At 34.4% G+C, this 27,776-nt stretch overlaps 1 protein-coding gene across 5 annotated transcripts in view; it reads right to left on the reverse strand.

Moving 5' to 3' along the window:
* The window catches only part of ASPP (Ankyrin-repeat, SH3-domain, and Proline-rich-region containing Protein), a 1,244,753-nt gene that overhangs the window by 444,910 nt on the left and 772,067 nt on the right, over positions 1-27,776 (reverse strand). The window contains exon 1 of one of the 5 annotated variants that reach the window (XM_069815408.1): positions 21,202-21,433. The exons of 3 other annotated variants lie outside the window; for them this stretch is intronic. The gene's annotated coding sequence lies outside the window, so the exon portion shown is untranslated. Of the gene's footprint in view, positions 1-20,952; positions 21,434-27,776 lie in introns of those variants that run through there. One more of the 5 variants, XM_069815406.1, reaches the window with a different exon arrangement.

The following is a 27,776-nucleotide window of genomic DNA, read 5'->3' on the forward strand; positions in this document are numbered from 1 at the left end:
GTTTTAAAAACGGATAAATTTATTTAAAACAATTAAAATACAAAATGCAAAATTCTGACATTCGAAAGTTGTACCAGAAATTATTAAATCAATAAAATCGTCTGTCTTTGGTTAGGCTCGGCAAACAAAAATATCATGTCGTGAGAATAAAAAAGGAGACCGAAAGTTCCATTCAAAATTGAACATGGGTATAAACAAAATATAGGCTAAACATATTTATCTTATTTACTTTTCAATGTACGATCCTCTTTTAAATAGGATAACTGTAGTTTCCAGTTTATAAAATTTTCAACCTAACATTGCTGAAAAACAAAGAAATAAAGAATCCGAAGACATAATACCGGCGAAAGGCAAACAAATGCAGCACGAAAATATAGGATACGTTCCATTCGATGTGTACAATGGATTGCGTAAGCGGAGTCTATGCGCTGACTATCATCTTTGCAGAGGTATGCATGTTTTATTCTTATCACTTTAGAATGTACAAACACAGACTATACCTAGTTAAATGAGGTGTCAGATAACCAAGTGTAACTAACCGGTGCACAGAAATTACAGTACATTTAAGTCTCGGTTACTTTTTGAACCATAGTTTCGTAATCTATGATTGCTAGGTTTTCAACTGGTTTATGTACATCAGCATCAGTGCGGAGAGAGCACAGTACCGGTACTGGGAAGGTAAAAAACTCGAGGTCGAGCGAGGCAGTCAAGGATACGTTAAGTTTGAAGCACTGTAACAGCCAAGACCGGGTTTTTGGAAGTGTCCTTGTACGCTGTACACAACCTCTTCTATTAAATTACATACCCGGATATGCTTAAAAGTTACGAGCCAATTAATTTAGGAAATATTGGACAATGGCTATTTATTTTCAAATCAGTTGTAACGAACATCATGATTTCGAACAACGAACGAATGACGAGTGAGATCATTCGTTATTTCTCTGTTCGGAGTAAATAAGAATCATCAGACAATTAATAGAAAACACTCACGTTGCTGACGGTCCGCAGTAATGTCGGACGAATATATTCATAATTATTGAAAGTCCCGCCATTCTTATTTTAGACAGTTTAACAAAATGGAAGTTGCGGAATAAAAGTCGATATGGCAGACGCCATTATTCGAAAGTCTCGGTCAGTATAGAGGCGGTTACTTGCTTAATGATTTACGCCGAATTGAATCGGAACAGTTTCAGAACTTGTGTCCAACTTCAGCAACAGACTTCAAAATTTTGCTATGCATAATGAGGTCACAATTTACAAGAAAGACATAAACTTACGAGAAGTAGCGCCTGCTCATGAAAAACAGCAATAATGCTTAGATTTCGGGCAATAGGAGAATCGTACAAATGTTTCATACACAGTGTGTAAGGGATATAAGTGACGTCCTTTTCACAGTCGTCGAAGACGGTCTACAGGATCAAAAAATGTCCATACAACATAGGGTCAAAACTTTATATTTTTCCAGAAAAAAAAATTATTTTCTTATTTTATTTGCGTCATACTGCTTATATAAAATTACGAAAACAATTACATCAGTAGGTATATCTAGCAAAGAGTTAATATTAGTTTAAATAAATATTTGTGTGTTCTATTACGTTTTCGTGAAATCAAATAAAAATGCATGCTTAAATTTGTTGATATTCTGGAGTGAAAGACGTGGCAACGTGTTCAGCAGGCAGTACTCTGCACAGACGTAAGTAAGAGTCAGCTGAGTTCAAGCTCCCTGTCCATAGCTCTACTGCCGAGAGGATGGCAGTTCAGTACAGGGTATTCGATAAGCAACTTACAATGTCATTTACAGTTTAGGAACATCATATGTTATTAATTTATGTAGAAAATCGTCGTAATTCAAGTGAGACAAGAAGGATGTACCGTCAAAGTTTTCCTCAAAGAAGGTTACCTAATCGGCGAACTTTTGTAACAGATTATTAGAAACTGGGAGTCTCTTACCTCGTTTCGAAAATCACACAACCAGAAATTTGTTTAAAAATGATACTGCTTTACGGAAGCGGGAGACATTAAAATTTTGCATTAGAACAAAAGTTCGTGTGATTTCGTGTAGGAAACTATTATTGCTTACTTTTTAGACATACAATAAAAAATGATGCAATACTGTTACACAAAATGTAAATTTACCATAATGTTCTATTAATGAGTTTGAAAGTTTGTATTTGCTGCTCGTTTTATGTAAACAACAGTATTATCATGGTCCGCTCCTGCATTAGAACAGAGCATCTGTGCCGGTATGTCTGTACCCGCTTGAGCTGTACTGTGCACTTCTAAACCCCCTCTTCCCCATCCAGCAACGTTGCAAAACGTCTAATATTGTAAACTTTAATAATTAGTTAAATATTGGAATTAGAAAAAAATTGTAAGGACAATTTTTCTTTCTTATGACATGAATAATCATCAGTTAAAATAATGGCACTTATACCCCTTACACCCTGTATTTATTCTAAATGTCGAAACAGCTGATTTGAAAGATCGTTTTTCTAGGAGTAAATTTATTCAGTGCAAATAAAATACAGGCCCTAAACATCATACACTTCATCACTTCCCATCGCCGTTTTCTTCGTCGATTTCTGTCTTTCTCTCCGAAAAATGATAAATAAATAAACAAAGACAAATTACTTCTTTTTTAAAAGGTGTTTGCCTATTTATATAATACAAAACCCAAAAAAGACGACCCTAGTTATCGGAAGAAAAATTAAAAAGATAACTACGAATTTCAAATGAAACAGCAGAATAACTGTACAGCTTCAAATACTTGCGTGTATCATAAGTAGTAATATGAGCTGCTGCCAGGAAGTCAAAAGGAGGAAAGTAATGGCAAAAGAAGCTTTTAACCCCTTCTGACCTGAATTTGTTTTTGTGAGTGAAATTTTTTTCTTTGCATCTATCTTGTATTTTGACCTAAGAAAAGACGAATTTTGGATATTTTCTGGAAAAAAAAAATCATATTACGTTTTCTGAAACGATTCCATCGTTGGGATGTCGATAAAGATAGGGACCAAGCTATGTACTATATAGGCCTATTATGTTGCTAGAAAGGGCATAATATTTAATAATTTCAAATGGATTCATTCAAGCGGAAAGGGTTAATAGAAAAAGTATTTTCTGCGGACCTCTGGAAAAAGAACTAGGCTTAAAGAAGAGATCAGTGAAGTGCTTTGGCATGGTATGACGCAGAAATGTGGACATTACAACAAATTTAAGAATAGAAGCATTTGAAATGTGGATATGGAGAAGAATGGAGCATGTGAAATAGACAGACAGAATAAGAAATGAAGCTGTGTTGGAAAGAGTGGGTGAATAAAGAATAATAATGAAACTGATCAGGAAGAGAAAAAGAAATTGATTGGGTCACTGGATAAGAAGAATCTGCTTACAAAAGGATGCACTGGAAGTAATGGTGAATGGGAGAAAATTTCGAGCAGAAGAAGATATCAGATGATAGACGACATTAAGATATATGGATCATGTGCGAAGACTGAGAGGAAGGCGAAAAAGAGTGGAGATTAAAGAATTATGGGTTTGCAGAGAAAGACCTACCTTTGGGCAGAAAATGATGAATATGCCTATATTGCAGCCGATGTATTAGATGCTTGGGAGTTTACAAACGTTCCTGGTCTCTGTACAAGGCTATACTTAGATCAGATTAATAATAACTTCGTCTGCGCACTTCAATTTCTATTTTTCGTTTTATATGCGTATAGATTTTCTCTGTTATATTTAGTAATCGATATCTAAAAAATAAGCTTCAAATCTAACACTTACTGAGGGAAGACATCGGTTAAAAGACGAAAATAGATTGCTTTGTACAAATTGACGTAAATTAAGTTTTTAGCAGGGTTTATTTTAAACACTACTCCTGTCCAAACAACAGAGGTAACTATTCAAATATGACCACAGCTTACGAATCTCCACACTGTTTTCAATGTAAATTTACATACGGTAAAGTGCTCTGCATATAACGGATTGAGCTAAGGTCATCTAAAACTGTGGTAGTCCACGCCAAGCTTTGCACGAGGGGGAATCTGGCTTGATCCAACTGTAACGAGATGGTTGTAGGTCTGGATTCAGAGGGAACTGCGAAAGAATTTGGCCATGAACAATTAATCTTACTAATTCTAAGGTAAATAGTGTGTGCAATAGTTAATGCATGATAAGGAAGTAGATACTGTATGTGTTATTTACCGTTAGGAACGTCGGAAAAAAAAAAAGAATACGTACAATCACAATTGAAGCAAAGGAATAGCTAACAAAAACCGGAAACTGTGGCCTCTGACCTCGTCCTTACAAAGATTTCAATTCCAGTAATTTTACCACAGTCTAGTACAGGGACATCATTTTATTTTTACTTCAATTTTTATTGTACCTGAGTTTTTGAATGTACTTCACTCCCACCCCTTCTACTAATGAAGTTCGAACTGTCCTCCACACAGAACCAAGTCAGCATATAGTAAACAACACTGAGTTAGTGAGTATAGTATGTTCCAGAAATATGTTCGCGTTTTCCAGTGACGAAAGAGCTTTCAATATTGAATCATATTTTCGCACAGATACTGTCGTCCGTTTGCCTACGTCGGATCCCGATTTCCCCCACCTGCTTCTGCTTCCCCCTCTGTAAAAGCTGGGCTGTCTTAGTTCTTTTCTGAAAACATTAATTTCTGTTAGGAATTGGACGTTTACGTAATATTATACAACTGTTTAAAATAACTTTAATAAAAGGGCCTCCTTAAGTAATTAACTGTCACGTGATTTCCCCCCTTTCTACGATCCTGCGACATAACCACTTGGACGGACAGTAGATAGCATGTCTGAGTAATTTTATCTGTGCGGCTCGGGCAGAAGTGAAGATTGAATTTACAGTACGTAAGGTACTCTTTTATAGAGCAGGTACAGAATTATTTCAACAGGAATTACAAGTACGAAGGACGAAACTGGCAATAGGAATTAGATGCAATAATCTATAGTGCGATAATATGCACAAAAGAACTGAAGCCTGTATCGAAATGAGCGGCCACCATTTTCAAAAATCTGTTTAAATATCCATATGATGATTATTTTTCAATTTAACTTCATTCTCTATATTGTACGCTAATGTGCTGTAGACAGTATAATATACACTGCATAATGAATACGTTCGCATGGATAACTCAGTTCGTGAATAAAAACACTTATTCTTAATACAGTAATGTATTTTGATTAAATAAAAACCTAATGAAAATTATCGAACTCAAAATCACGATATTTCCTAGTTTATTTAAATGGATGAACTACTTTCCTTCCCTCCTATACCTAGTAAATTGATTTGTTTGTGTTTTACGCCAGTTTCATCGAACTACAGTCGCGGAAGGGGGTAGCAAACAGTGTTTCCGGTCCTCTAAAAGTATAGCCAGGTTAATATTAAAAATTTTAGTAAAAATAAAATGATGTCCCTGTATATACATTCACGAAGCTTGAGTTGTGAGGGTGCTAGGAACAATAGACTGTGCCGGTACTATTTCGCATTGTCTGTAATGAGGCGATAATAGCGATCCTAGTGGTTAGCAACTATCTATGGATGCATATTTACTACGTATTGAGCTTCGTGACTGTAAATGCTAGGCTGTGCTTTCATCACAACAGCGACTCTGAAGTCGGTTTCTCCATGTATTGTTAGAACATTTAACGTAATGGGGTAGGGTGGCCAGTTCCTTTTCCCCTCCAATGCATACATCGCCGATTAGCTACATTTTCCAGATGCATACAAACAATTGTTCTTCCTCTGACACATATCGTCAAGTGAGATATACTGCCTGATAATAGATACATATCAGCCAGAACCTCAATCAGAGGTAAAAATAGTGTTAACGACGGCAATAGTTAAGTGTTGGTTGTTTTAAACAAATGATGTTGAGAAATGAAAAATACATTAACAAAACGTTAAAAATAAACAGGCTATTAATTTAACACTTGTTAGTCTACACCTGTGAAGTAACGATTAGCGCGTCTGGGCGCGAAACCAGGTGGCTCGGGTTCGAATCCCGCTCGGGGCAAGTCACCTGGGGCCTGTTTCTCAAAACTCATGGACAAGTAATAGTAGTCTGTACAGTAGTATTATTAGTTTATTTTCCAAGTTTGTGTTTCTAGAAACTACAAGGGTAAAGTAGTAGTTACCAGTTCACAGACTAGTAATATTGGTCAATTTTACCAGTTCATAAGTGATTCTGTTTCTCAAAATGCTAATCTATTTGATTATACTAGTATTCAACAGGATTATTCCTACAAGACTCTAAAGACTGGTGATTTTTATATTATTAGTTACCAGTGACAACCTTTCTCAGATAATAAAACAAAATACTGTAGTTATGTGGTTTCGTGATTCTGATTGAAGTGATGAAGTTGTTGTGAGAAAAGCTAAAACTATATCGAGAAAGAACAATTATTATTCCTTTAAGGGAGCATTGTTTAAATATAATGAACGGTTTAAATAAAGTGCTGAAAAGCTTGGAGAGTTGTTAAATACAGTGGGACCTGCCATAACAAGACAAACAAATAGAAGTCATACATTATCATCAAAGCTTAAAATACAAATTGCTCTACAAATCGCGATGTTGATTATTTTCCAATGCCATCAGCTTTCTGTCCTAGACCAGCAACACTTGCAGAATTCTTTACTAATAATCTACTGTAATACCAATTCATCAACTGCAGTAATTTTTGCTGACTTTCCTCCTCCTCTGCCAGTTCTTCTGACATTGTCAACTTTAGCCTACAAATTAAATATAAAACGACAATAATTTATGAATAGTATATCAAATTTAAGACTAAAAAAAATTAGCAAATTTTCATCAAGTCATAAGTGACATTCATGTCGGAAGTAGACCCACTAGCTAGACTACATAATATGCTGTGAACTTGAATTGGTACTTATCGAAGTTGCTTTCTTAATGTTGGACCAGTAAGTGTCCCTAACGTATACATAATCTTTGTTCTGAGGTATCAGTTGCCTAGCCTCACACACTACAAAATTTCTTGTCATTTCGTTTACTTTATCATTTTTGTTAATATGCTTGAAAAAGCACCGAATAATATATCCTTTGATTCATTAATCATTTTGAGTATAGTTAATTTGCTTTTAATTTATGGAATTTCAACCGAAAAGAGAAATCAAAACCAAAACAAACAACTTAGCTTTCTAAGTTCACATAACAATATCTACCAATGACTATAAACAAAAGAACTCAATCAGCTGACAAGTGAACCAGATCATGTGACTAGTGAAAAATTGTCACAAGTTACTAGACTGGTAAAATAGTTTGAGAAACAGACTCTACTAGAACTGGTGAAATATAGGCCTAATCTGGTCACTAGTAACTGGTGAACTACTAAACTAGTATTTTTGAGAAACAGGCCCCTGGTTGAGGTTTTCTCCTGGGTTTTCCTTCAACCCGATATGAGCAAATGCTGGGTAACTTTCGGTGCTGGACTAAGGACCCATTTCACCGGCATTATCGCCTTCATCCCATTCAGACGCTAAATAACCTAACATGTTGATAAAGCGTCGTAAAATAACCTATTAAGAAAACACTAGTTAAGCCAAATTAAATATTACTTGGAGAAACTGGCATGAGACTTGTCAGTATTAGACACTGTTGAGAAACGGGTTTGTGCAATAGCAAAACAACAGAGGATGGGAGACGTTGCCACTTTAGCGTTTCTTTGTGTAACGTACATTTATCCATTATTTATTGTGTTGCAACTCACGTAAGGACTGCATTTTATCCATAGCTGGGGGTTTCATGTTCTGGATTTACGGACCGTGGAAGACCTTGTCCCTGGAAGAAGGCTCCAGGCAGAACATGTGAGGTTGCTGCGTTTGAAGAACAGAGGCCAATACATTGAGGTTAACAGACGTAGGCATAAGTTATTTCTCCAGGAAATGACGTTTTACAATCCGCCGTCAATAGAGTTCTTCGCTTCTCAGTGACCTACTTACGTGGCTAATGTCACACATTGGCATGCATGAAGTCCAGAAATCGAATCGCCTTATTTCCACTTTTGCATTTATGTTTGTAGTTTAACTGTAGAATAAATTTTTAAGTTACTGACATAACACACAGCACTTTTCTTTATACTGTAAAACTTATTCCAATCCTAAGTACAGGGCGCTCCAGGATCTTCGTTGTGTTTAAAATTATGAGAAATTAAACAAATTGTTACAATTTCCTTGAAATAAAACTGAAGCCGAAATTATTGAAATGGCTTTACAAGACTGCCAAACAAAAAAAAAAAAGATGAATATACTACTGTAGTTTCTTAATACGAATTTACCTCAAAACAAAAGACTGGTCTCGCTACGTAGTTTCGAAGCACGGTGTTTCGCAGGACAAGCCAAAGCCCTGAGTGCCACTAAAAGGAGAAACCAAAGTGAACAAAGGAATAAATTAATTTTGTTTCATGTCTCAAATACTCATATAAGTTGCTTCATATAGGGAAGAAAGCGATATAACTTCAATATTAAATCAAACAGACAAAGATATAGGTGTATTGATGAACAGATAGATGGATGGATGGATGGATGGATGGATGGATGGATAGATAGATAGATAGATAGATAGATAGATAGATAGATAGATAGATAGATAGATAGATAGATAGATAGATAGATAGATAGATAGATAGATAGATAGATAGATAGATAGATAGATAGATAGATAGATAGATAGATAGATAGATAGATAGATAGACAGACAGACAGACAGACAGACAGACAGACAGACAGACAGACAGACAGACAGATAGATAGACAGATAGATAGACAGATAATATAGATAGATAGATAGATAGATAGATAGATAGATAGATAGATAGATAGATAGATAGATAGATAGATAGATAGATAGATAGATAGATAGATAGATAGATAGATAGATAGATAGATAGATAGATAGATAGATAGATGGATGGATGGATGGATGGATGGATGGATGGATGGATGGATGGATGGATGGATGGATGGACGGATAGATAGATAGATAGATAGATAGATAGATAGATAGATAGATAGATAGATAGATAGATAGATAGATAGATAGATAGATAGATAGATAGATAGATAGATAGATAGATAGATAGATAGATAGATAGATAGATAGATAGATAGATAGATAGATAGATAGATAGATAGATAGATAGATAATATAGATATATAGACAGATAGATAGATAGATAGATAGATAGATAGATAGATAGATAGATAGATAGATAGATAGATAGATAGATAGATAGATAGATAGATAGATAGATAGATAGATAGATAGATAGATAGATAGATAGATAGACAGATTAGATAGATAGATAGATAGATGGATGGATGGATGGATGGATGGATGGATGGATGGATGGATGGATGGATGGATGGATGGATGGATGGATGGATGGATGGATGGATAGATAGATAGATAGATAGATAGATAGATAGATAGATAGATAGATAGATAGATAGATAGATAGATAGATAGATAGATAGATAGATAGATAGATAGATAGATAGATAGATAGATAGATAGATAGATAGATAGATAGATAGATAGATAGATAGATAGATAGATAATATAGATATATAGACAGATAGATAGATAGATAGATAGATAGATAGATAGATAGATAGATAGATAGATAGATAGATAGATAGATAGATAGATAGATAGATAGATAGACAGATTAGATAGATAGATAGATAGATGGATGGATGGATGGATGGATGGATGGATGGATGGATGGATGGATGGATGGATGGATGGATAGATAGATAGATAGATAGATAGATAGATAGATAGATAGATAGATAGATAGATAGATAGATAGATAGATAGATAGATAGATAGATAGATAGATAGATAGATAGATAGATAGATAGATGAATGGACCGGGGTAGCTTGTCAGATTTTAATACCGGGGCTATTTTAAACCAATTTCAACTAAGATGACTTTGTCATAATTTAACTACTGACACATGTTGAAAGATTATTTTGTCATACATGCTAATGGACGAGTATAGCAGGTGTGAATTAATGTTAATTATAACACATTACGGAACAGTAAACTAGAACATAAATGGAAGAGTGCAAGCAAAGGGATTTCAGTCGTACTCGCGATGCATTTACCATTGACCTATTGAATGACCCACAGAAGTTGCAATTAATTCATTGAGAAACAAACAATTTGGAAGTCATTTAAAATGCCTCATCATCTCTATAATCTGCTCTCCAAGCTTTACAATACGATCATGAGATGCACATATCGACTTCCCCATGTTAGATTAGTCCTTCTTTATCCTGTATCTTAAATAAACGTGCTGGCTCCTGAAAATTGTGAAGTTCTTTCTAGCCCTGTACATAAACAGAGGGGCATAATTTTCGTGAGGTACTATATTCTGAAATATTATTAAATGTTTTAAAGTTAAGCGACTGTTTCTAATTGAGTTACGGCAAGTTATTTCTCCGGGACGCTCCGAGAGCGAAAACTTCATTATTACAAGCCAGTTTGAATCGCGTATACAAACAGAGAGGCAGATAAGAATGCTGGGTGTAGAATCACTCGTTCGTAAAGGGAGACACAAAATAAAATGCTTTTAATAGCGTCGAGAGCTTCAGTCTCAAAAGTCTGAAATCATTGCAGTGAATATGTTAGTTTACAAACATCCATTTAGAAACGGGCATTCAAGTCGCGGGTATATACCCTATACTTACTGTATACCACAGTCTAGTATATGTACAGTCATGAAGCTCAATACGTAGTAAATATGCATCCATGGATAGTTGCTAACCACTACGATCGCTACTATCGCCCATTACAGACAATGCGAAATAGTACTTGCACAGTCTATTGCTCCTATTACCCTCATAAACTCAAGCACCACGACTGTATATACAAGGACATCATTTTATTTTTACTTCAATTTTTATTGTACCTGCGTTTCTAAATGTACTTGACTCCCACCCCTTTCACTAATGTCCTTGCTAACGTCAGTCACACAAACTTACGGCCCCTGTTGCTAGCAGTGAAGTAAACAGTACAGAGTACAGTGTGTATCAGAAATATGTTGCGTTTTCTATAGAAGAAAGAGCTTATATAATTGAAGTTTATTTTCACACAGGTATGGTGTGTAGCATAACTGAATTTATCTGTGTGGACTGAACACAAGTGAAGATTAGAGTTACCGAAAGTACGGTACCCTATAATATGGCACGGTACTTAACAGCATTATTTAAACAAGAGTTTTGTTTTACTGTTTGTAGGTATGAAGGACAATTTCCTGATTATATCATTACGGAATATTTTCGTAGAAATGTCATTAATCTGGTAGATAAATTTAGAGCAACAGAGTGTACAGAAAGGAAGAAAAGTGTAATATGGCCAACAAAGGTGACAGAAGATGCTGTAGAAGATGCTAGAGAAAGGATGCAGGGAAGTCCTAATAAGTCAGTCAAGAAGTTAGCTGTAGAAATTTGGGTTTCTTACGTAAATGTTCACAAAATTCTCAGGAATAGATTAGGTTAGTAATATGCTGAATGAAGTAGATATTACATAATGAATATAACCACCTGAAGAGTTGAGTTTGTGAAAAAAAAATGTTACTATACTATTTTTTGATAAAATACTGTAAAAGTAATGATCAAACTGAAAATCATAATAGGCCTACTATATTTCCCTGTAACATAAATGGATACACTACTTTTCTCACCTCCTATAGCTAGTAAAATGATTTGTTTACATATTGCACTAGCAACTCCAAACTCCTGTAATGGAAGGGGGGTAACAGTGTTTCCGAGTATAGCCAGGTTAATGTTAAAAATGTTGGTAAAAATAAAGTGATGTCCCTGTAGTAGACTGTGCTTATACCCTAAGGGCGAAACTTAACCATTTTACCTCTATAGTATGGATTATAGTAATTTTCTAGTTGTCAGGTTGAATTTTCCTATGGCAACTCTGTTCCGAATTTCGGCACTGACAAAATACAACTGGCAGTTACTTTGTAACTATAATGTTGACAGCAACATTTGCTTCTGAAGAAGCTGTCAACGTTCATGAAAGAAAGTTAGTAGCGAGTATTATTTGAAATTTGAAAGTAATTAATTCGTTTACTCAACTCAAGAGTGCAGGTTGGAAGCTCACAAATGATACCAGAGGCATCATTCATGAGACAACTAAGCCAGGAGATAATAGGATAAGATGGTCAGTTCCTTTCCCCCTCCATTTCATACATCGCTGACTAGTAACATATTTCACTAACCAGACTTAAGACATACAAACAATTATTGTTAAAATATCAGCCACAACCTCAATCAGATGTAAATCAGTAATTAATAATATCAATATTAATAAATAAGATAGTAGTAATTAGTAAATAAACATTATATATTTTAAAGTGGTATTAGGTTTTCGTAGTTCGTACTAATCATTTCATGTGGCCAAACAGTAAATTTTAGGTTAGGTCTCATGAATCATGAACTATTGAAACTAATGAATATGAGGTTGCCGATATTTTTTATACGGAGGAAGGGCCCGAAGGTTAGCACCGCAGCCTGAACCTTACTGTGCTTTACCACTCCTATTCTGTGAATATTTGTCGCCGAATGGTCGCGCTCTTTCATGAATACAGGATGCTTCACCGTGAACTTAACCTAATGATGACACTGGTATGTGACTTAATGATGGCGAAATGAGTCCGAGGTCCAACGCCTAGTGTTACCCAGCAATTACGCTTCAATTGGTTGAAGGAAAACTCCGGAAAATTCCCAACCAAGTAATATATATATATATATATATATATATATATATATATATATATATATATATATATATATCAATAAAGTTACGCCGTTGATTTTCAAGTTCATTGTAAACAGCTGTTTTGTGATCCCATAAATGTTGCAGTTTTGTTGAAGATTCGGAATGCCTGCTGTACGTCAGAACTGTCTATATTTGTAGATGCATACACTCACTTTGTTGGTTTTCAAGGTTTGTTTATTAATATTATTTCTTTTGTAATAAATTAATTATAAACACGTTTCTTTTCACTTCGTATTTACAGGATTTAAAGTTCACCGAGTTTACGCTAATTGGCACATACTTAATAGATAATGATGTGTTTTGTTACGTATTATGCTGAAGGTATGTCTCTTTATTTTTTCATAGATCTTTATACTTGGCCTTGGCCTATTTAAAATTTTATTTTAGAAAATTTGTAACAAATAATTTACGATAATAGTATTGTTATGGTGACTAGCGAGGTTCAAACTAAAACTGGCTTCCTGGGCATCTGAAATATTTATAGAAAAGCACGACAGATAATCACATGAAATTAAAATGTATATGATATCCTAGACCTTTCACGTCAGAGCTGAAACAACATAAAGCGACAAAACATTGTCAATTTACTACCCACATAATGGTTAATTGATTGGAATACGGTACTGCGAAAGTACGTCGCTATTTTATATATTTTTGGTACAAGTAACATTTCTTTAAGTATTTATTTATTTTCCTTTGTACCATCAATAAAAAACACGTATGCTTTTAATTTTTTAAGTTATAAGTGGCTGTATGCAAGTACTTACGCGGTATTCTGAAATTCAAATAAAATACCATTTCGGATTCCGTAATAAATTACGTACATCAATACACTGAATACTCTGACCATAGTTTTGTATCAATTAATGTCGAAAATGTGCATGTGACAACGAAATCAAAGCACTAAAAGTCAAACGTCATGCTTTTATTTCGCCTCCGCCCGCCTCAACTCAGCGTTGCCAAACCTACCCATGCTCCGGCTTGTAACTGACGATGGCTCTGGTACATAACATTGTGCTTTTACCTGCTTTGGTAATATCTGGTAACAGTTGGAAGACCAGAAAAGACGGCCAAAATAGCTTTTTAGGAACTAATGTTACGTGTACTTCACTATATAACCGTCCAAAACTAATTTCTTTGCTTTAGTAATGCTAACACAGAATATGACATCAATACTCGTACAATATTCCGAACTGTGAAACATAAGAAGAGCGGGACTCTTTCGCAGAGATTTCATTTGCATAACTGTAAACTTGAGAGGCTTCGAAAAGTTCAGTTGCGTTGGAAAATGAACGTTTTATTTCTTGACATACTGTAATAAAAAGTATGAGAAATATTCTAGTATTTTTTTTCCAAAGATTAAGGCAATTCCTACGCTCTTATCATTATGTTCTCATAGGACCAACTTCATGCTGCAGGTGGGAGCAGTAGAACATTTGACGTCTTGTCGGACGAAAGTTCTTTCATTGTAAGCAAGTCAGGAACGATCAAAGTGTCCACGATATCTGATAGCCTTCCCGTCCCTTTGCTGAAAGAGGAAAGAGGATAGACTCGCGGGAAGCTCTAACGCAGTGCATTCCTGTCAGCTGAACGAATATGACTCAGGAGCTGACAACCTCATAAAAAATTCGTCACTGATATACCTTCACACAAACAACTGATTTGCTCGCGCCCGCACAAATACAGTAGCTACCACTAATAACTAACTTTACAGAAACGTTACGTAAAAATTCGTTTACTCTCACTGCACATAGGTTTAAGTGGTACAATCAAAGGCGATATTTACGTCGTTTTGAGTTAGAAACGAGTATTTTCCCTGGACAAAAAATTGTACTAGGAATCTCGATAAATCTAGCTACGCACAACACTCGACAGAAAAAAACTGATTTGCATAATTGAAAATAACCTAGAAATGTACGAAATTACGAAATCTGTAGACACATGCAACCCACGCCAAATTCTCTCATTTCTTACATACCAGACCGATGATTTTGTCAGACATTTTCACACGAAATCACGAAACCCGCCATTATGATGCACTACGCGGGAAAACGCTTCTTTCTTCGTGTTCTGGAGCCTGTTTCATAAAAGAACTACTTTTAACAATTTTGAGTATAAAATTACTAGTTACCAGGTAAGACGTTCTGTCTCATAAACAAAACTCTGCACTCCTAAAATTCCTGCACCACTTTTAACAGTCAGAGTAGGGCTTCAATCAAAGAGTATGTATTATCTATATTGTATTTCATGGCCTCCTCTATGCACTGAATTTATTAGTACAACTTAGTAACTCAATTGCATCGCTGTCTTGCACTGAGTCAAAATTAGGCCTACTAAAGAAAGAACAGAAAGCCCTGAAACAATAAAACTTGTTTGAAAAGTTCTTGGGAATAAATAATTAATTAATGGCAACCCACCAAATTCACTAAACAGCTGTTCTTTTAGCAATGGATGTGATATAATACACAGTTTTGGAAGTTAATTTTTTAAAATGGAAATAGATTTTCATTTCATCGTCATTTTTTGCGTTGTAACGGATGTGACAAAAACGTCACCCATCTTAACACTTCATTTTAAATTACCTTAAAAATCTGTTAATCGTTTTCAATTGGATCTCAAAAATTGTATACTGGTACTTAAAGAATGACATTAACTATAGTATCTGTGTTGGTAAGTTCTGTGACCGTTTATTTTAATTAAAAATAATAAAGCTATTTTCTGTAACGGGTGTGACAAATAACACATAAAACATGTTTTGCTTTATTTTATATAGAACATTAATTCTTCACAAAGATCCTGTGAATACATGAGATATTTAGAAATATTATTATACGTTATCATCTTATTTGCACAGCAGGGTAAATGGGCCTACTTTTATTTAGTTAGTAAACGTACTGTATCTACATGTTCCGGTCATCGTACAAGTTCTTTACAGAGTTCTTCATTTATAGATTACTATTCACCACGTTTAATTATTCTACATACAGCTGCTCTTGGAACCCCACGCATGTCAGCAATGGTGTAATACTGTGTTCCAGTGCCTAACCAATGTAGCATAAAACAATGTGTAATTGCTATTTTGGCGTTTGAGCCCATTCCTTGAAATATTATGCTCTAAAAATGATTCAACAGCAATCAAGAAAGCAAGAGGAATGCATTTTCTTCAAAATTATTTTAAAAAAATATACTATATTACTTCTAAATATATTCCCCTCTTTTATCATTCTCCATTAACTAATAAAATGGAATATTAAGGCCATGTCTCAAAGCTCAAGTCCATATTACACAATAGTGCCTAGCAACTACCTGACTACACACTAGGGAGTTTAGGGCATGTATGCTGGAAACATGGCCTTCTTCATAACCATAGACTACTTTTATAAAAACCAAGACATCACGGTGCAGCACTGAATTAAGAAGGCAGTGTCCTAATGCAGTTTCATTACGAGTTACGTGGGAAAGATAAGGGCTTAATCATCATCATCATCATAAATAGCTATCAGGGTTTAGGCCATTTGGCCTGTTCCGTCTCAGGTGAAAAGCTGGTCTCTCCATCGCTTCTTCGGGCGTCCAGGATCTCGGTATCCAAGGGGTCTGTAATTTAATAATCTCCTGGGTAGTCTATCATTTGGCATCCGTAGAACATGCTCATGCCAGTTGCTCCGATACTTGTGGATTGTCTCTGTAATGGCTGCGATATTTAGTTCTTGTCGGATGTCTTCATTATATTTCTGGTCATAGAGAGTGTAGCGGTCTTAGTAATCTCATCTCAGCTGCTTCTATTCTTTTCAGTTGACTAGTTGTTAGAGTCCAAGTTTCTGATCCATATAGCAAAGTTGGAATGGCCATTGTTTTGTAGAATTTCAAAATTGTGTCTTGCCGGACCTTCTTAAACAGTGTATTTCTAATTGTTCTTAGCAGCTGTTGAAATTTGGCTAATTTATTATCTATATCTCGAGAATGAATATAGGAGAGATTACAGCCAAGGAATATATTACAATAATGTTTAAAGCATTGTACAGAAGGTACTAATAATGTCAATGTTCAAAGTTAACGTTTTATTCTACATTATATTTACATTATTTCATTTTCAAAGCATCTTCAGATTTCATAACCCCATTTGGTGATGAGGTATCCATGTTTATTTAGTGAATAAGTCATCACTCAAGCAAGCATTTTCGTTTACTACCTATTACGGACTTGATTGCTATGCACTATGTAGCTTTGGAAAATGACTTCTGACGTCACTTCCGGCTTTTTAGAAACGCGACCTAAGGTGTCCCAAAGTTCAAATCTACGCTACATGATAGTGCCAAGCAATTAGGTGACTTGTAAACTACACACTAGAGACAATGGTTATTAATCTTTACGTAGGTACACACTAGGGAGCTTTGAACATGTATGCTGGAATCATGGCCTTCTTCATAGAGTATTTTTCTAAAAGCCATGACATTACGAAATAGCACTAAATTAAGAAGTCAGTGTCCTAATGCAGTTTCATCACGAGTTATCAGCTGTTATTGTTTGCAGATTTTAGTTCTGCCATTATGAACAGTTTTCCAGTGAACAGTTCATGAAACTTGATTCTCAGGTTTATGTACTGAATGGTAACTTCCTCAGACCCTACAAAAAAAAAAAAAAAAAGAAACCGTAGAAGCTGTAGAAACATAAAAGATTTTCAAAAGATATCTATGAAAATTACGTTTTGTTATCAACAATCGAAATATGAGGAAAAGATAAGGGCTTGAAATATTACAATATTTAAAAGATGTAAAAAAAAAAGGTACTAACAATGTCAAATTTAACATCATTCTACATTGCACTTACATTTCATTTCCAAGGCATCTTCAGATTTCAGAACTTCATTTGCTAATGAGGTGTCCAAGATTAATTAGTGTACAAGTCAACATTCAAGCAAGTATTTTCGTTTACTAGCTATTACGGGCTTGATTACTATCCACTATGTAGCTTTGGATCATAACTTCTGACGTCACATCCGGCTACTTAAAGTCGACAATCTAATTCACTTAAGCTGAAGATATATATTTGAGACACGGCCTAATTATGGGCGTAAATAAGCAGTATTCATATTTTATGAAGCGGCATTGTTGCTAAACTGCTAAATAATACTCCCAATATAAGTTCTACACTCCCAATTACTATTTCAAACTGCTATTTTTATGAAAAAAATTGTTTCTAGTTTTAGTAGGCTAGACTAAATTACGAATCTACACTACTTATAAGCAAACTTCTACTTTCTGAAACAGACCCACGGTAAATCTATTTGAGCATCTATCTGTAAAAAAAATATATGCAAGACATATAAAAAAAACCGAACAAATCAAACCTAACCTTACGAAAACATTTCATTCAATTTTACAGATATAGCCTACGTATATTTGTAGAAAACTATACCATCTATCAGTTTCATTTCCTCATTGATGAATAGAACGCAAATCAGACATCAGTCCATATGTGGTGCGTAACGACATAGATTTGGTAATCATGTAATAAGCATCTGCCAAGCCGCCATGTTCCCGCAATAAAAGTCCAGGGTACATGTTTCCCTTGAAAGTGTAAATATATAACAATTTGGTGAAACTAGAGGACAGTCAGTTCTCGTGATTTCTGAAGTGAAAATCTGCCATTACATACCTTATTAGAGACCAGTACTGATAACATCACAAAACAAAAAATCACCAGCCTCAGCCAGCGCTTGAAAACCCTACACAGATTCGTATATTAAGACATAACAAAACTCTAACACTAAACTGACCAAACCTGTCACATATTCATATAAGTTATGTAAGGCACAGGCTGCCCTCAATTCAGTGACATACATTGTATTTATATTTTTTAGAAATGATCTGTATAGCGCTAAATGCGCTGATCGATCAATAAATTGTTAAAAAAAATAATGTAAGGCATAAGAAAACCCTAAACTAACCTAACCTATCACATATTCGTAACTGTGAGGCATGGCAAAACCCTAAACTAACCTAATCTAACCTAACCTGTTACATATTCATATAAGTTATGTAAGGCATAAGAAAACCCTAAACTAACCTAACCTATCACATATTCGTACATGTAATGGCAAAACCCTAAACTAATCTAATCTAATCTAACCTAACCTGTCACATATTCGTATATGCAAGGCATAACAAAACCCTAACACTAACCCAACCTATCAGATATTCATATATGCAAGGCACAGCAAAATCTTAAACTAACCTAACCTAATCTAGCCTGTTACATATTCGTATAAGCAAGGCATAACAAAGCCCTAAACTAACCTAACCTAATCTAACCTGTCACATATTCGTATATGAAAGGCATAACAAAGCCCTAAACTAACCTAACCTAACCTAACCTAACCTGTCACATATTCGTATATGCAAGGTATAACAAAACCCTAACACTAACCCAACATATCAGATATTCATATAGGCCTATGCAAGGCACAGCAAAACCCTAAATTAACCTAATATAACCTGTCACATATTCGTATATGCAAGGCATAATAAAACTCTAAACTAACCTAACCTATTACATATTCGTATATGCAAGGCATAACAAAACCCTAAACTAACCTAACCTAATCTAACCCGTCACATATTCCTATACGCAAGCCATAACAAAACACTAACACTAACCTAACCTATTACATATTCGTATATGCAAAGCATAACAAAACCCTAAACTAACCTAACCTAATCTAACCTGTCACATATTCGTATAAGCAAGGCATAACAAAACCCTAACACTAACCTAACCTATTACATATTCGTATATGCAAGGCATAACAAAACCCTAAACTAACCTAACCTAATCTAACCCGTTACATATTCCTATATGCAAGCCATAACAAAACACTAACACTAACCTAACCTATTACATATTCGTATATGCAAGGCATAACAAAACCCTAAACTAACCTAACCTAATCTAACCCGTTACATATTCCTATATGCAAGCCATAACAAAACACTAACACTAACCTAACCTATTACAAATTCGTATATGCAAGGCATAACAAAACTCTAAACTAACCTAACCTAATCTAACCTGTCACATATTCGTATATGCAAGCCATAACAAAACACTAACACTAACCTAACCTATTACATATTCGTATATGCAAAGCATAACAAAACCCTAAACTAACCTAACCTAATCTAACCCGTCACATATTCGTATATGCAAGCCATAACAAAACACTAACACTAACCTAACCTATTACATATTCGTATATGCAAAGCATAACAAAACCCTAAACTAACCTAACCTAATCTAACCCGTCCATATTCGTATATCCAAGGCATAACAAAACCTAAACTAACCTAACGTATTACATATTCGTATATGCAAAGCATAACAAAACCCTAACACTAACCTAACCTAATCTAAACCGTCACATATTCGTATATCCAAGGGATAACAAAACCTAAACTAACCTAACCTATTACATATTCGTATATGCAAGGCATAACAAAACCCTAACACTAACCCAACCTATCAGATATTCATATATGCAAGACATAGCAAAACCTTAAACTAACCTAACCTAATCTAACCTGTCACATATTCGTATAAGCAAGGCATAACAAAGCCCTAAACTAACCTAACCTAATCTAACGCGTCACATATTCGTATATCCAAGGCATAACAAAACCTAAACTAACCCAACCTATTACATATTCGTATATGCAAGGCATAACAAAACCCTAAACTAACCTAACCTAATCTAACGCGTCACATATTCGTATATCCAAGGCAAAACAAAACCTAAACTAACCCAACCTAATTTAACCTGTCACAGATTCGTACATGCAAAGCATAGCGTGAGACTTTGGTAATGTCGCCAAAGTTATGTTCGCATGACTCAGGAGAGAGCTCTAGGCATTTGAAGGTGTATAAGCGGAGTACAAGGAACTAACTTAGCCGAAAATGTTGCAAATTTGTGTACGGTATATTTGGTAGTGTTTAATGCATATCCTCTGGACCTCTATTGTTGAAAGATGGCCTGGCTGATGGTTACTACATAATTAGCGAAGACTTAATACTTTGGGATTCAGCAGCGTTCATAAGAAAGCCGTCAATGCATACCTTCACACACAACGTTGGGCTCAGCTGCATCCAGAATAGCCGCCACTGCACAGTTTCACACACAACGTCGGATTCCAGTAGCGTCCACACAATCGCCGCCACTGATAACTTTGCACAAACGTCGGGCTCGGAAGCGAGCCGCCACTGCACAGCTTCACACGCGTCCACACAAAAGCACGGATTCACACAAACTTTGGAGCTTCACAAAACGACGGGTTTAGCCACTACACACCCTCACACCCCGCATACCTCAACGTCGGTTGGCAGCCCTGGGCGGCATCTGCTTAAGTCTTGCGTCATTTCTGGCTGCGACGACGTCGAATCAACTGGACAAACATGGCTGCTGCGCAGACGCGGACTCGTGGCGGCGTCTGCGTGCGATGCAATCGCCTTTGCGAAGCGGAGCGGTGGCGTGGAGGATTCTGACGCGTTGGCAGACGCACTCGCAACGGTCGGCGCGGAGGTCTCGTGGAAACTGACTCTACCTGGCGGCGCAACAATGGGACGTGGCAGGTGGCGGTGGGGGAAAGGCTCCACTGCAGAAACCGCACTGCGGCCGCCACGCCACGCAGTGAGCAATAACGCAAATCTAGCTGCTGCATTCCAACGGATTGTTATGAAACTTTGTACAGACCTTACAGATAGCACATATTCTTTATGTACAAACTCTGACTACGATTGTGTAAGAGGAACTATCCCTTTATACTTCATAATTTATAATTGTTAGAGAATTGTACAAGGTAACAAATATATTGGTATTTTCCTGGACATAAGAAAAGCATCTGATACAGTGAAACATGACATCTTAATTGAGAAATTAGACTTATTAGGAATCAAAGGTAATGCTTTAAACTTAATAAAATCGTATCTTAACGACAGAATTCAAATAACGAAAATTGACAATTATTCAAGTTAACCTTTAATTATTAATATAGGTGTTCCCCAGGGCACAGTTCTAGGCCATATTCTATTTTTAATATATATTAATGACTTATTAAAAATTGACTTACAACAATACAATGGTGTTCACTATTCTTATGCATATGACACAGTTTTACTTTTTGGTGGAAAAACCTGGCATGATGCATATAATAATTCAAATAATGGACTTAAATTAATAAAAAAAATGGTTTCACATATATTATCTTTCTATCAACGAAAACAAAACCATCATTATTTCATTCTCATTATCTGAAAAATGTAACAAACCTCCTACATCTATATTAAGTATTAAATTACATAATTCTGATTGTTGTCTTATACAGTGTAAATGTCCGATTATTAAAGAGTCCTCTGAAGTTAAGTATTTAGGCATAATTTTCGATAATTAATCATTTAAAATGGAACCAACACATTAATTACCTTTGTAATAAATTACGTAAAATAGTATTTTATTTTGTTTTATTGAGGAATTACTTGTCAATAAGTTTATTACGTACAATATATTTAACTTTATTTCAATCGGTAATTATGTATGGAATTATAGGATAGGGTAGCTCATTTAAATCCAATTGTAATCCTCTTTATTTATTACAGAAGAAAATAATTAAAATATGTCTTCATAAACCTACTGATTTTCCATCTCAAAATTTGTTTATAGACTTTAATGTACTTAACGTAGACAAATTTATTATATTGTATTAATAAAATTCATACATAAAAATCGAAATAATTTTGAATTGTATTCTCATAGTTATGAAATAAAAGGTATGAATTCTTTAAGATTGTTTGAACCAAAATGCAACACTGTTACAGTATTTAATCATAGTAGTAATTTAGGCCCAAGAATATATATAACAAATTTATATTTAAATATCCTAATCTTGTCAATTCTAACAGTTCTAGTATTAAATTTAAAAAGTTATGTACGGATTTTATAAAAGTTGAAAAATTGTAAATTTAAATTTATATAGCCTACTATAATTTCAAATTGTATTGTATAATTATTAATTTCAATTCAGGAATCCGCCCCTGAGCACGAGTTCTACTCTTTCAGGGGCGAGCTAAATTTTCTCTGTATATTTTATAATTTATGTTACAATTATTAGCAAAATAATAAATAAATAAATAAATAAATACGGGTTGTTTAGGCAGAAATTGTAACTTCTCTCCTATCTAACAGATTTTTAAGAAAAATTGTACGGCAGCTACAGATAGGATATGTTTTTTGTGTATAAACTATATTTACAGTTCCAAAAGAGGAAGTACACCTGTACAGTAGGCGCATTTACACAAAATTAACTTCTCTCCTACATAACATATTTTATGAAACTTTGTATAGGAGTTGCAGGTAGCATATATTTTTTGTGTACAAATTCTGATTACATCTGCATGCTACGTGTAGGCCTAGCAGTTGTATAAAGTTGCATAAAAATATATTATATGGGAGAGAATTTGTTAATTTTGTCTAAATGCACCACTATAAAGAGGCAATTCCTCTTATAAAACATAACTAATCAGACTTTGCAAAAAATATATTCCACCTGAAACGTCTGTATACAGTTTTTATAAAGATCTGTTAGATAGGAGAGAATTTATTAATTTTGTTTAAATGCATCCCTGAAAGGAGTAGTTCCACTTATGGAACCATAAATATAGTTTGGGCACAAAAAAATATATGCTACCTGTAACTTCCGTACAATGTATTATAAAAATCTTTTAGACAGGAGAGACGTTATTAATTCTATCTAAATGCACCCACTATAAAGGGGTAGTTTTTCTTGTGCAAACATAATCAGAGTTTGTATATAAATCATATGCGCCACCTGTAAGTCATGTACAAAGTTTCATAACATTGCGTTAGACTGCAAGACTGCAAAGAAGGTATTATGCTGATATAGGTGCTAACATTGTTAAAACATGGCTTAATTCCAACTTCCTTTCTTTAAATATATCTAAATCAACTTTAGTTCCTTTTTCGTTAACAGCTGCCAGTGTTCAAAATTTAAAATTTAGCGATAAATATAGACTAATAATACACAGTGAAAATTGTTTAGATCCCAAAAGTTGTAAATGTCCACCTTTGAAAGAAGCCACGTATGTCAAATATCTGGGTATCATTATTGATCAGAATTTAAAATGGCCTCATCACATTACTTATCTTTGTAAGAGGCTTCGTAAAACAATTTATAAATTCGTTAATCTTCGATGCTACTTACCTATTAAAGTTCTACGAAATGTTTATTTGGCCATTATTCAGTCTATCATTCAATATGGTATAATTGTTTGGGGTGGAAGTACAAAAATTAATCTTAGTCCGTTAAATTTACTACAAAAACGAATAATTAAAATTTGTTTGAAGAAACGTTTCGATTATCCAACTAAATTAATTTATTCTGAATTTAATGTATTTAATATTGAACAAATTTATAAGTATACGCTGTTAAAATTTTATCAGAAAAATCGTAATAAGTTTCTATTACAGACACACAATTATGACACAAGACGAAATATTAATTCAACATTAGTAGAACCTAAATGTCTCACATCTGCTGGTCTAAAGCATAGCATAAATTTTGGCCCTCGGTTGTACAATGCTTTAACTAAATTACACCCAGAACTTCTAACATGTAACCCACTAACATATAACAAGAAAATTAGAAACGTGTTAATAGCTTCAATTTGATTACATAAATTTATAGCCTATGTGTATGAATTAATCAACCTATATTATATTTGTATTCTATAATTTTGAAATATATATTAGTCCTACTTTTCACGTGCGATATTATTCTTCTATAGTGTTAATATTATATTATATAATTCCATTGCCGCTGTAATTATATTTTAGTTCCTATTTTATTTTACTTATATATTTATATTATTATTCTTTTTATTTTAATATTATATCTGAACTGCGACCGAGCACGAGCGCTGCTCATTCGGTCTCAAATTTTGTTAATACTACTGTATCTTCTTTTTATATTGCTTGTATTATTTTATTTGTATTTCTCTTTGTTTGTTTTGTAATTATATTTCTTTATTCTGTATATTTGAAATAAATAAAATTGAAAAATTGAAATTGAAATTTTTGTCTAGCTAATGACTTGTGTTCTGTATTGTTAAGGTTAGATAAAAATGCATCCAATGTAAATATTATTAAACTGATATTCCATATCATGTGAATAATATTGTAGACCAAAAATAATCTCATAGTGATTAAAAACTTCCTTAGTCAATGATTCTTTTCTACTGTTAAGCCAAACATGGAACAGTTACCGTACGCCCCACCACTGAAAAAAAAAATTAATTACTGATCAATGCGTAAGAACGGGCAAACTTTGAAACAAGGATTCAACACTCTAAATGATACCATTTTAAATGGTAAAATAATTGTTGTAACCGGACGTGACCGGATATACTAAAACTCACATTATATTTGGATAACTTTAGCCACTTCCCTGATTAACCCGAGTTAACTCGGGTTGCTAACTTGTGTCAAAATTTATTAACCCGAGATAACTCGTTTGAGTCCCATTTTCGCTGCTAAGGATTATATCCCGAATATATACATTTCCATTCTTTCATTAACCTTTTCCTCACTAGATGGCTACAGAAGTTAGTGATATTGCTATATCTGGTGATGTTTTTTGTACTTCTTCCTTGCGAGTGGAATTCTATGCTCATATAGCATTCACACACGGTAGTGAGTAGATGCTAGTTAGTTTTGGCGGTTTCTGTTTGTGTTTTTTGTGCTGTTTAGTGTAAAGATGGATCAAGTTAGTGATTCCGAAACTTTTGATCAGGAATATATTCCTGTACAAGATTAGGAAATGAATGTTCGGTATCAGAAGACGAAGTTATAGACCAATAAACAAATTCAGATCAGTTGATGTCGCGTCTTTTCGACAGTGGTTTGAATAGAAGACATCTGGCACCATTTCTTCTGCACCTCCGAGGTCCCCATTCCCTGAAATTTTAACATTGTTTCTGATAACGATAACTCTCAATTTTTTAAATTATTCTTTAATAATGACCTCATCAACATTATATTCGAGGAGACGATTCGGCATACTAAGTGTTCATAGAATGCTGAAAATAATTCGTGGCGGCTCTGAAATACGTGTACTTTTGGGCATAGTGATACTGCAGAACATTATTCACAAACCTGAAGAACAGATGTACTGGTACAAGTATTCAATGACTGCTACACCATTCTTCCCAAAACGCTCTCATATAGGAGAGCAGATACTACTGTCCGGAATGCAATGTGCCACTGTGTGTAATACCCTGCTTTCGAGTCTATCACACGACAAGCAACATTTAACCACAGTCTACTATATACAGTCGCGAAGCTCAATATGTAGTAAAAATGCAAACATGGGTAGTTGCCCACCACTAGGATCGCTACTATCGCCTCATCATCGCAGATCTCTCTCCTAGCAGACGACAAAATATGTTACACTTTCGTTGTCGTGTTCTTTTGGAAAAATTAACACCTTCCTTCCATTATTGAAATATTAAATGCATAAAGTTAATTTATTATTTTAATGAAGTATATTAAATTCCACCATAAACTCGAAGATACCTGCAAGAAATAGGTTAATATTATTTTTGTTTGTGCAAAACGAACTGAAATTTACTATAATCGCTTCACTCATTCAAGATTATAGCGATAATTAACTATGAAACCAATAAATATTAATTTGCATTTCCCTTTACAACAATAATAATGGAAATATGAATTAATGGATTAACTTATGTACGTGTACCGGTACTTGTAGTGTAGGCTTACGTAGTTGAGGTTAAGCAATAATAATCACACCAGAATTGGAAATAAAACGTGATTAATAAATTTTATTGTAACAGACTTTTTCTACGTCTCTAATAAAGTAACAAATAAAAATAACAACAAAATTAACAGCTATAATTAAAAACATATCATTTGAAAAAAAAAAGTAGGCCTAAGCAATAATAATCCCACCAGAATTGAAAATAACACGTGATCAATAAATTTCATTAAAACAAACTTAATTTTTCTACGTCTCTAGTAAAATATTATTATTCCAATTATTGTATTTTAGCCATTAGCATTTTCATTACAACCAATAACGAACATTTCACAAGCATCAATGTGAAATACGCAACGAGCTAGCACTCGATGGAAATACGATTCAGTCCAAAGTCGACCGTGGACAGTCTATTGTTTCTAGTTGCTAACCGCTTGGAGCGCTTTATCACGAGATTTGCAAAAAATCACCTCAAGCTTCGCGACTGTATATAGTAGACTGTGATTTAACGCCTTGATAACAGCACTGGTATGGTACCTCATAAATTAATCCATAAAAAAACATAAGTTGGTAAATAGTTCAGGAGAAAATCAAAGTGGGACAACTACCAGAGCTGGAATCAAGGTGCACTAGATAACTCGGGATAATAATTCAGGTATGAATGTATGTCTATTTCATAGTGATTTTTTAGGTATGTAAGAAAATTAGTGATGTACAGTGATTCTGCAATATTAAATGACCTCTTTACGAAAATAAAAAAAATATGACACTTTTTTTCACAATACTGGTAAAATATATAGTAAGGGAAGAGGTTAAAAACATAAGTTTTTGAATTGTAATATTTAAACCCTATTGTAAGAAGGAAAATACTTTATAAACTTGTAATTGAAGTTAAATTAGTAAGAACGTACCTATATGAACAAATTCCATGTTTCACAACAGAATAAATCACTAACAATTGGCTCTTTTTCACCCACATAGTAAGCCTCTCTATCTACGACTGAACTCGAGCTAGAAGTGTTAGAAAGAACTCAAAGTTTATACCCTTATAAATAAAGTTTGCCGCTGATAAATCAGTAAAAGCTATTACTCACA

Source organism: Periplaneta americana, chromosome 16, assembly GCF_040183065.1.
Source record: "Periplaneta americana isolate PAMFEO1 chromosome 16, P.americana_PAMFEO1_priV1, whole genome shotgun sequence".
NCBI lineage: Eukaryota > Metazoa > Arthropoda > Insecta > Blattodea > Blattidae > Periplaneta > Periplaneta americana.